We start from the raw sequence: 13,214 nt of genomic DNA on the forward strand, positions 1-13,214 counted from the left end.
CTTGCCTATTACTGTTTCCTCCTCGGTGCCTCTAGGAAAAGTAATAAAGCAAGGTTGCTTAGGTCGACCAGAATCACCCCTAAGTTAACATCTGCAGGAGATCTTTGTCACTTCATTCCCAAATGTGGTTTGTTCTTACCCATGCTTGTTTTTGTTCATTTAACTTTGTTTTTCTGGCACAAGGTCTCCTCAACCTAACTGCATCTATGTGTACTTGGTCTTTGGTGTACAGTTCAATAAAGATGGAATCATGACAAGTTAAAGAATATGCCTATCCTCCACCAAAAATAGGTTAATGACCCCTATTTATTCAGCCCAAATCTTGAGAAACTATTGTAGAAAATGCTCACATGTATGTATGTGTACATGAGATAAGCACATTCAACAATTTCAGAACCTGCTTTAGGAGAATTAAGGCAAAGGTTCTGGTTGTTTTTTTTAGAAGTAGAGGAAGAACTTCCTAGTGTACAAAATATAAGCTACCTTTGGAATATAAACAAGGCTTTGATCAATGAAAATGTGCGAGAAACCCACTAGATACCATACTATCAAAAACAACTGCAAAGTTTTTGGCAGCTCTGATTTATTAACTTTCCTTCCACACTGTGCCTTACCACCACATTTAGCAATTAATCTTCCCATTCTACAGTGAGATCAGTAAGCATGATTAGAATTGTGAATAACTCAGGGAGAAGGGACAGAAGATAAGAAAGACAGAAGTGACAGATCTATGATCATATGATCAATGGAAATTAGATTTCTGAACTTGGAAATGTCACACTATACTACAGTCAGGCACCTGAAGCCTGTGGCATTCCTCCATTTAGGTGCTTCAGGAGACTCATTCAGAATGGGAATATAGAAATAACCTATTCCCATGAGTATAAATCGCTTCAGTGTTCAGTTAGTCAAAACACACTTGAATAAACTATATCATCAAATATCTACTTTCTACATAACAAGTTACCTTGGCTTAAGTTTGTAACAAAACTATTTTTATAGTAAATAATCAGCATCTGTTTTATATAATTCTTCTTCTACTCTGAAAATCACCCTTGAATTTTATTCATAATATTTTGGTTTTATATTGTCATATTGTCTGTTAGCATGTCTATTCAAAATATCTTTATACCATATAAGATTCTTTCAGAAAGCATCCAAGCAACCAATATAGCAGATCTTCTATTTGGCTTACTACTTCACACATATAAGGTAAGAACTATAAAATTTACCAGGATAAAAAAGTATTCTTGACAAAAATAAAAGTATTGGCATTCATTTATTACAGCCCATATATCCTGAAGCTATTTAAACTATAAAATTGTATATAAGCGTACTAGTTAAAAAATTCAATTTGTCTTGTAGTAATGAATAAGTATTCTCCATCCACACAATTTAAAATAAGAAGTCAAAAGTAGCATCATATTTTGATGATTGGAAAAAGGAAAATGCCAAAGTGAGCCTTGGGATTAAGGCTGTATTGTCATCATGGAGAAATGCACTCACGGCAGCAAGGAACTAATGCTTGACTTCTCTGTGAGTTAGCCTATATAACCCTTACATTGATTTATCCCCAGTGTTTCCTCTGAAGTTAGTGGAAGAAGCTGAACTTCATTAACAAAATAGAAACATACAAAACAATTAAATGACTGTGATCCATGCATTGTTTTTTCCACGAAAGCAAGAAAGCCAAGTCAGAGAAATGAGCATGGTCAGTCAGCTGTGTGTTAAGCAGCAGATAAATTCAAGTACCCACTTATTACCATGTTGCCATCTTAAAATAGTAAAATTATTGGGCACAGGGCCTAGCAATCTCATTGCAATTTGAGTCGCCTCCAAAATTAGAAGTTGAAGTAAAATATAACAAAGAAGTGGTCATTGATTAGAAAAATGTGTATTCCACTGCCTGAAAAATATTCACTTGTGTTAAACTAGCCTTTTCTAAGAAACATGAAAAAAAAACACTAGCTATTAAACTAAAATATGTAATAAAAGATGTCAGTAACTCCCAGGAACCAATAAAGTATATATTTTGCATTTAACAGGGTCTCGTAAGGAAGATTTCCTGAATACAAGGTCCAATGACTCATTAAAAGGACTCAACAGTAAAATGTGTACCCGAGATTCCATAGAATTCTTGTGAGTATACGTTACTCACAGGGTTTAAAGTGAGGAGCACACTCAAGACCCAAGTGGTTTAGACTAAGTCAAATACTCTAAACCTACAGGATTCGTTAAGGACACAAATCAAAATGGAACTATATTCATTTTGAAGAACTCACAACAGAATCGCAAAAAAAAAATCCACCCTTATTTCCATTTCCCATAAGACAAAATAAATGTTAAAAGAGTAAAATGAGTTTATAGTGCACCAATTAAAATTTATATAATGAAATAAAAATATGAAAATAACTTGAATTACAAACATGTCTCAAAAGAAAAAAACAGGAAAATATGTCTAAGGACGAATTTAAAATGTAAAACACATGTTTTCTTACTAGAAAGCAAGCACTTAGGCAAGAAAAATGACAGGAGTTAAGCCGTGGTTAAAGTGATAGTAATTAACACCGGGGAATGGATCAAACACGTAGAGGGAAGGTAAGAGGTAAAACTCACAAAAGCAGACATGCAGATACATGAGAATTGATTTCTTCCATTTGATAAAACAGTGGAAAGAAGAAACACAATCATTTGAGAAAATGGTTCTAAGTTAATTGATATTGTCTTAGGTAGGTTTCTGTTGTGATAGAACACCATGACCAAAAGCAAATTGTGGAGGAACCAGTTTGCTTCCTTGTACAATATTCAGCTCCCTCTCTGTCACTGAGGGAAGTCAGGGAAGGAACTCAGGATGGGAACATGCCAGAAGCTCTGGAAGAAGGTTGTTTATTAACTTGTTTCTTGTGTCTTTCTCTCCCTGCATTCTTATATACTCCAGGGACATCTGCCTGAAAATGACACCAACAATAATGTTCTAGGCATTTCAGCATCAATAACTAATTAAGAAAAGGCTTCACGGATTTGTCTAAATGCCAATATTATAAAGACATTTCCTCAATTAAAATTCCCTTTTTCCAGACATGTTCAGATCTGTGACAAGTTGACAAAAAACAAGCTGTAAAGATATTGTACAAGAAAATTGAATATTGACCACAACCATACTCAAAATAGTAAGAAACAAATTTTATTGCAAAATTCAATATTAAAATTTTTGAAAGTAGAAAAAAAATCAAGTTTTTTTTTAATTGGGAGGGAAAAATAGAAGTTTTACTCTAGTGTATTGACCTATGTTTTAGTCAAAAATAAGACAATTTTAATATTGAAAGGAAAGGTATCAGCTTAGGACTCCCAAGGTCAAGTTCTCAGCACAAAGGATATTTGTTTGCCCCAGACCGACAGAGGTCAGGGAATAAGAGAAAAAGAAAGGAGATGATAGAGGGAAAGGGAACAAGGAAAAGTGGGCAGACATTTATTCCCAGAGGGACAAAGGACTGTCTCTGAATAGAGAGAAGTAGGAAAATGTAAGTTTCTATAAAGGTACAAGGGGAAAACCCATGTTCGTATAAGGTGTTTAATTCTAATTGGGCATGCTAATTAAAGGAACCAAAGGCGGCTTTAGATTGCTGGATCTCAATACTTTGATAGTTGGATCTTGGTAGTCAACCTGAGGAGGAAGTGGTCAAATAAGAGAATAGACCTTCAGGGCTATTTTTAGCAATGTAATCTGAAGGGTTTTAGTTAGGCTGAGGGAATGGGAGAGAAAGGGAACACCTGCTAGTCACATGTTTGAGTGGACTAGTGTCCCTTCAAATATAGTCTGTGGTTGTTTGAATGACAAATGTCCCCTATAGACCCTGCATTTTTTTTCTGAGCCATTTTAAGTGACAATGACTTGGAAACAGAGATTTAGGTTATCAAAAGTCCACATTGCAGCGTGGAGGCAGTTTCATGAAACTGTAGTTTTACAGCCTGAGATAAAGTAATTAGCTTTTGTACCTGAAGATTTCCAGTCTCTCCTCAGCAATGAAATTCGAGTCAGCACACCAGTCTCTGCAGACACTGACTTCTTCCAGTGTCTCTCCAAGAATTTGCTCACAGGTTCCCTGTTGGCCAAGCATCACATTTTATGAAAGCAGCAGCCATGTATTGAATACTGTGAGGTTGCTCATGGTTAGGAGGCTTTTTCCTAGGATCTTATGGAGATGAGGATGAAGAGAGAACAGGACAGTACATAGTCCTGGGAGAGCAGAATAGCTCATAAAAGCCATTAGGGAAGAAAATCCTGGGTCGTATTAAAACTAGTTGCCTTTATGATCTGGATCAGAATTATTACATAGTCCCTTTGTATCTGACATTACAAGAACATTTTGCATTTTGGCCTAAAGAATACAGATGAAAGAAAGAGCTAAAATAATCAATTTGTGAGACAATCTTTTTTTTTTTTTTTTTTTGGTGGGGGGTGGTGGGGCTTGAGATAGGGTTTCTCTGTGTAACAGGGTTTCTCTGTTGTCCTAGAACTGCACTCTGTAGACCAAGCTGGCATTGAACTCACTGAGATCTGTCTGCCTTTGCCTCCTAGTGCTGGGTTTAAGGCGAGCACCACCACACAGCGAGATTAACTATAGAGTTCCCTGTATTTACAATTGTTTGTATTTGTCTTGCTCCTATTTGAATGGAATATTTAAAGGAGTTAATGTAGTATTGTCTCTTTTTATTACTAAAATATTGTTGAATTAATTTTTATCCTAATTGTATATGGAACATTTTAGATACTAATAAACATCAAGATTTGAAGTATAAAACATCATTGATGTCTTTTATATAATTTGGTAAGAAGAATTAGCAAAAATCTTTGAGTTTCTCTAGCCAGAGTAAATGGAGCAAAAGTTTAGTTTAAATTTTGTTTTAAACACATTACATTAAATAATTAAAATATATTAATAAAGACAATGGAAATGAGAACTTTAATCTTTCAAACATCTGTTTGAAAGCAAACAGTCATAAAAAGGGTATAATCAATCAAAGAATATAAGTTTTTATTTATAATTTCACTAAAACCAGGACTAATCTTATTTTATTATTTATTAATATATTAGGTGCAAACCAAAATTTAATTACAAAATTATATAAGAAGCATGAAAAATCAGAAAAAGTTAGCTGCACAGGGTGTGTACCATAAGTGGCGTTGAAGATGAGTACGTAGAGCAAGTACACGTGAATTTGCTCTCAGGTGGTGTGAGAAAGCTCCTGACCTTGTAGGAGTGAGTTAGAAACACCTAGATGCAGGCCTGATCTTTAAATCATGATGGAGTGCATGATGCCATGCTCTTTTTCTTCTAGGTAATAAAATCATATGTTTTTTATGCTGTGAAGAAAACTATAACTAATTTGAAATTTTAGTTGTCACAGGTAAAAGTCACTTACAATAAAGGCAGGTTTTCCAATCATTGTGTGTTTTAATGGAAATATTTTATGTGGGTATCATTTTCTAAACAGATTTTCATATACTTTAGGCAATAATTATATTTTTTAAAAGCAAAGGCTTTGTCCAATGAGAAAACATGCTTAATCATAGGTTTTAAATGGTCATTTAGTGTTTCGGATACTAAGAAAAAAATGAATACTTAAAATTTTTAACTTAAGATACGTTTTAAAATTGTATAATCTTTATATCATTATAACTTAATTACAACCATATTTATTCTGAACAACCATTCATAAGCTTTATCTTAATGAGAGTCTAAGGAAAATCTATGACAAAGAAGAAAGAAGCAGGGTCAGAAAAAGGGAAGAACAACAGTTACTCTAGGTTTTACCTTTAGCTGATATAAACTGGGAGGCTTCTCTTAATTAATTCTTTAGTATCCAACTTAACTCACAGGTATTTTTAAAACTGTTATTTATTAAACAAAACTGTTTTTTATCTATCTTTGTTGTTGGTGTTGTTCATTGATACTTTGCATTTTTCAAAGCCGGTTTGTGGTAAATAATAATATAAAACAAACAAAAAAACTGCTGTTTATGACATTGTTATGTCTTAAAGATAATCAAGCTTAGAGATAGTTATCTTTAGATCTCCATGTTTATCCAAATACTTGAAAGCTAATGGTTATCAGACTTAATGCCAGCTATGGTAACTGATGGTGGTCTGTCTCTAAACATTTCCTTGTTCTTGAAAACTTATTTCACATGTATGTATGTACGCATATATGCATGCATGTATGTTTGTATGTATGTATAATTTTATTCCTTTTTTCTTTTTCTCCTAAAAAGTTATTATCAATGTTAGGAAATATGTGTTTTGAGTCAATTTTGTGTGTTGCTTTTTGGATAAACTTTCTTAGCTTTTACCCTGCAACCTTTTCCCACTAGGTCTCATGATTATCTTGCACACTTAAACAAATATAAGGGGACTCCCACACTGGGTAATTAAACCATTGAACATGTCTTCCTGAATGAGCCAATGAAGTTCCTTCTGACACCTCCACACTTTTGGCAGGGAACAAGTGCCTGTGGTATTTGGTGTCATAATCACCAGGCTTCTAAAAACCTTCTAAACTGCAGGCTTGGCAAAGTCACAGAAGAAGCAACAGTCAGGAGCACTGTACATTTGAGAAGAAATGTTGGGAGACAAAAGCCAAATGAAAATAAATCAAAATATTTCAAAATCAATTAAAACCATGACAAGAAAAAATGCTTTGTAAGCACCAAAATCAAATAAAATAGTGAATACCATCTCAATAACCAAGATTCAAAATTCTTGAGAGACCTGAGAGAAAGCAAACAAGCTAAATATTATAGCAAAATGTTTCTAAAGAAAGCAAACAAATGAGATACCTTAAATATTTATGAGAGCAGACAGTAGGCTTACCATTGACCAAGGCAGTGACATCCAGAGCCCCCCCAAAAAACTCACCATCAATTTACCCTAGGAAATAACACCAACTAGCCTAGACCCAGTGAGTCTATGGGAGGTACCTGCCTTCCATTCATGAGATTACTCCTGTGAGAAGTAGATTATTCACCCATGTTGGGTGCCATAAATGCTAATGTAGAAAAACTACAACACTCATCCTAAAGGGAATAAGAGGGTTTATTCTGGAGACATTTTGAGTGACCATGGTCTCGGAACACAGATTTGTGTTGCTGCAAATTCCATGTTTCATTTTCGAAGCAGATTTATGAAGTTTTTATAGTTTTACAGAATGAAGACGATCATAAATCAAGGCAAACTTAAAATACATTGGTGGGTACTGTTAACACCAGTAGCGAGAATAAGACCACTACCACAGTTGAAATCAAAATTTGAAGTAAACCTTAATTAAATACTGGTTAGCAGGATGGGCTCTGGCCAGGTCCATACCCAGGTTCCTGGGGAACAGCCCAGAATCAAGTATGGCAAGGGCTTAAAAAAGAAAACCCATAATTAATTGCATTTCTCATCAGGTCTAATCAAGGGCAAACATCTTGAAATACCTGCAGCCTGTAAACCTCCACGTGTGATCAAGCACAATTAGGGCACATGGGTCAAATGTTTGTTTAGTGGAATGAAAAACACGTGGCTTGCTATCTCCCAAAAATAGCCTCTGACATTTCAGGAACTATATGTCCTTGGGCAAGGGGCTTGCAGCTCAAAGGCATTTTTGGCTCATGGATCTCTTAGGCATGGTAATTAAAACTGAAAATGTAACTTTGGTTCTCACAGTACACCACAGAGACAGCTTCAATGAGCTGGGTGGAGGGGGTATTCTCAGGGCCTAAGATGCTAACTAATGATATTCCTAGCTCATGGGCTGTTGAAACTTAATGATTAACTTCTAGTTAATTATTTCTAAGAGGCTTTTTTTTATTTATTATCGAAAGACACTTATTCTAAGTTAACTGATTCTAAAAGATTTTATAACAATATGATGTTATAAAATCAGATTTTGGTACTTTAAAAGATCGTAGTAATTTATAAAATAGGAGAAGCTTGTTACACACCTACAGGTTTCTTGATAGTTGATGTATAATGTTTCTGGTCTGTAATCCTGGGAAAATTGATCATAATTAAATCCATAGGACCTCTGGTCCAAGGGAAATGTCATGTAAATATTCCTGAGATCTAACCTGTGCCTTACACAAACTGAGCGATAGCCCTCCTAGCCCAGTTCCCACCTTAATAGCAAAATAAAGGACTTAGCAAGAAAGTATAGAACAAAATGTAGTACTCAGTCCCTTGGGCTAGAAGAAAATCAAAGAAAGAAAAATAATTTCCACTCCAGTTGAGATTGATTTTTGCAGAGTAGCCTGCCGTAGATGAAAGTTATCAAAAAATATGGATAGTAACTATTAAAAATAGTTAAAAGTTTGTGTTTCTGGCATAATGAGGAACCTTGTTCTAAGAGGATACACAAAACATACTCCTTCATTGTCTTTGGGGAGTAAATGTCAGTAGATGTTACACTGAAAAACTTGCCCTACTCTGGGTATTTGATTTATGAGACTATTATACATTGGAATAATTGTGAGAAATCTAAAGACTGTATGGTGCTTTAAGGAAAAATAAATGAAGGAATTCTTCTTTTATAAGTTGAAAATATTTAAGAGGGCATTCATCACTGTAGATCTAGGAAAATAAATCTTTGAATCATGCATCCAGTGCAGTCTCAGAGGCACAACATCACATAAATGTTGGAACTCTATTTCCCTTACTTTAAACTTCCAAGAAATCTAAGTATATCCAGTGCTAACAGGTTTGAAACCTATGATTACAAGGTGATATATACTTTTGTCTAAATTATTAAAAACACAAAACCAGCATAATTCTTAATTATATTCTAAATATTTGTACTTACATATACAGATTTGTATGGTTCTCAGTTCACAGAAAAGCATCTCCTTGTACCAAATAGAGACACTGAACTTCATAGAAGAGAAAGTAGGAAGTATGCTGGGATGCATTGGCACAGGAGACCTCTTTCTAAATATAACCCCAGTAGTACAGACACTGTGAGAATCAATTAACATATGGGGCCTCCTGAAAATGAAAAGCTTATATAAAGAAAAGGACATGGTCAACAAGACAAAATGACAGCCTACAGAATGGGAAAAGATCTTCACGAACAGAGGTCTAATCTCAAAAATATACAAAGAACTCAAGAAATTGGTCATCAAAAGAACAAATAATCCAATAAAAAATGGGGTACAGATCTAAACAGAGAATTCTCAAAAGAGGAATCTAAAATGGCTGAAAGACACTTAAGGAAATACTCAGCCATCAGAGAAATGTAAATCAAAACAACTCTGAGATTCCATCTTATACCTGTAAGAATGGACAAGATCAAAAACACTGATGACAATTTATGCTGGAGAGGATGAGGGGTAAAGGGAACACTCCTGCATTGCTGGTTGGAGTGTAAGCTGGTATATCCCCTTTAATATCAGTGTGATGATTTCTTAGAAAATTAGGAAACAACATTATTCAAGACCCAGTAATACCACTTTTGGGTATATATCAACCATGCCATAAGGACATGTTCATAGCAGTATTGTTTGCCATAGCCAGAATCTGAAAACAACCAAAATGCCCCTCAACCAAAGGATGGATAAAAAAAAAAAGCGGTACATTTACACAAAGGAGTACTACACAGCAGAAAAAAATAATGACATCTAGAAATTTGTAGGCAAATGGATGGAGCTAGGAAACATCATTTTGAGTGGGGTAACCCAGACCTAGAAAGACAATTATCATATATACTCACTCATAAGTTCTTTTTAAACATAAAACAAAAAAGCCTACAAATCACAATCCCAGAAAACCTAGACAAAATGAGTATTCTAAGAGAGACATACATGGATCTAATCTACACGGTAGTAGAAAAAGACAAAACCTCCTGAGTAAATTAGGAGCACAGAGACCTTGGGAGAGGCTTGAATGGGAGGAGAGAAGCAGCGAAAGGAGCAGAGAAAAATAAAGAGCTCAATAATAATCAATAAAAAAGATATGAATACCTATCTAACTGATATCTATATATCTCTATATATCTAGAAAACCTAACTAACATGACTACAAGCTTGAGTATTATAGATGATTATCTATTAACCTATATTTTAAATTATATATTACATTTTTAAATGAACTACACAATCACAATACCTTAATAAAGAACAGAAATATACGTATACAAAGTATAACAAAATTGACCTTAATATTGTATCAATAAACAAGATTCATACCATTTCAAAGTATCCATCTCTATAGCACTTCCCCCTTTAAATATAAACAAATATTTATAAACAATATTTGGGAATATAGGAGTAGTTCTCTAGACGATTTACTGTTGATTCAGTTGCTACTAGTCAGGCTTTTCATGGTGTACCCTGTGTGTATCCTAGGTTCATCTTAGTCAGCAGTTAGTTATATACACTGACTTGTATAGTTCTTACTACCCAGAAAAACATCTCCTTTTCCAAATGGAGACCATTACAGAAAACCACAACTGATAGAAAAAAAAATAGAGAACAAGAGATTGTGTATTGTACATCTACAACACATTTCCTGCATAGAAGACTCAGGTATCATAGAAGAGAAGATGGAATGATAGTATGAGACTGAGGAACAGAAAGTTTGCAGTGACATTATATTTTCTGTGAACATCAGAGAAGCGCACTCATGAAGTCTCACCTACATAACTGCTTTATCAAGATGTGAACAAGGATGATGCCAGTAGGCATGAAACATGGAGGGGCAATCTTAAAAGGTCTCAATCCTAAAAGAACTACAGACAACTAAGGAATGTTGAGAGAAGAAGACCCTCAAAATTGCTTTTCTGATACCAAGTAAGCATTCCTGAAATCATATACATACAATAGCTTTATGTGGACTGAGTTGATAGGTCACTGTAGAAGGAAAGAGTGATAGATAGATATTTAGATAGAGGGGGCTGGAGAGATGGCTCAGAGCACTGCCTGCTCTTCCAAAGGTCCTGAGTTCAATTCCCAGCAACCACATGGTGGCTCACAACCATCTGTAATGGGGTCTGGTGCCCTCTTCTGGCCTGCAGGTATACACACAGACAGAATATTATATACATAATAAATAAATAAATAAATAAATAAATAAATAAATAAATAAATGTTTTTTTAAAAAAGAAAAAAGATATTTAGATAGATAGATGAAAGATAGAGAAGAAATAGATGAGAGACAAAGAGGAAGATAGATATACAACAAGAAAAGAAATAGAGGCCACGAATTTGAGATATAAAAAATGGCTTACATGGGAAAGGTTAAATGATAAAAGTCAAGGAAAATAACTACGTAAATGTTCACACACACACACATACAAACACACACACTCACACACATAGCATTAGATCTGGAAGCAAAATAAAAATACAAATTGTCAGAACAATTTATCTACATATAAAACACGGTGATATTCACTAGTTTCTGAAAAAAATTAACATTGTGCTTAATGGGTTGAAAATAAAGCAACATTTTGGGTCTTTTGTTTGAAATCTTAAGTGCAATAAATTGTAGCCTAGGAATTTTAGTGTGAAGCTGGATGCCCTCTGACAGCTAATGTGCCATTTCTATGAAGGCATTTTTTTAGTGTTAGTGGGACTGCATGCAAATACACACACACACACACACACACACACACACACAGAGAGAGAGAGAGAGAGAGAGAGAGAGAGAGAGAGAGAGAGAGAAATGATTTCATGGATATGTCTGCACATTCCCACATGTTTAAATTTCTTAAAAAGAATTTCTAATGATAGAAGTTCAGTTTTAATGACTATTCATGTGATCCCATAGCACACCATTTCCCTGTTATATTCAGAAGTAGCATTTGCATTTAAATACAATATTTTGCATTTAATATCTCCTCTTTGCTTCAATAATGAAAAATAAAACCATGTTGATGTCTTAGAAAAATAAGCATAAGACTAAACAAAAGGACTATTTTATCATTTACAAGATGTTAATATGCAAAGCTAATGTCATTTTGCAAATAAAGAATGGAGATTTATATTGAATAGTTTTTTCTTTTATTGAAGTGATTCTAAAGAAATATTTTGTCATTAATATAAAAGTGGATATTAACAAATTCATAATCATCTTATCTATACACAACTATTATGTAATATCCCCAAACAAATATGTATTCCAAATATTTGAATTTTTATTTCATAAATATAATAAAATATATATACTTTGTTATATTTAGGTACAAATTTATAAGCTGAGAATCAATTCCAGAAATGTAATATTGCTTGGATAAAGTAATTAAAAATATAAAGCTCAGTTGTTTGCTGTGGTATTTGCCTGTAATCTCAGTTACTTGACTGGCTGATGTAAGAGGATCATGAGTTCAATATTAACCTGGAAATCATAGGAGATTTGCTATGACATTGAACAGAAACAAAGACAAACATAAAAGGGAGAAAAACGTCATAAAACATTATATACTATCTTTAAAGATTTATTTTTCATTATAGTTCTTATAAAACTAGAAGCCAAGCATTCCCTTCTACGTGGCACTCATCACTCCCCTTGAGTACATGTGCAGATGTCTTCGCCACTTCTCCAAATTTAGTCATGTACAGTGAAACCTGGTTTAAAGACAATTCAACAAAGAAGCCTTCAGAAATTGCCTACAGAAAAATAATCAATATAGTAGAAAAATTAACATGTTTTTTATCATATTATATTTAACCACCATTTGAATTTTATCATTTGACAGCTTTACATTTTTATATATGAAAATTAGTCATTGCCACAGCCCACTCTCCTCTCTTTTCTTCTGAATCATGCTGGAAACCATCCCAGCAAGTCCTTCAACACATTAAATAATAAGATCAGGTTGGGAACACTGTCTAGTTCTTAGTATTCAGTAGAACAACAATTTCAAGTAAATTATTATCTGATAAAATCTATGAACCAAAATGGTCCTATGTACTTTATATTAACCCTTGAAGACTGTCCTACTGAAGAACATAATACAGAGGTTGTGCAAGCTGTAGATATGAAGGCCAGAGCTCAATTACTTCAGCATGATAGCTTATAAATAAATACAGTGTTTCAGACCACAATTAAACATGCTCAATACATTTTAAAATAAATATGATGATCCTAGACATTCTTTATTAATAGTACTTACATGGGGATTTATAATACAATATTTTATTCAAGAAAAGAAGAACATTCAATAAGAGCTATTAAAGTCAAA

The sequence above is a fragment of the Arvicola amphibius genome, chromosome 3 (assembly GCF_903992535.2).
Source record: "Arvicola amphibius chromosome 3, mArvAmp1.2, whole genome shotgun sequence".
Taxonomy (NCBI): Eukaryota; Metazoa; Chordata; class Mammalia; order Rodentia; family Cricetidae; genus Arvicola; species Arvicola amphibius.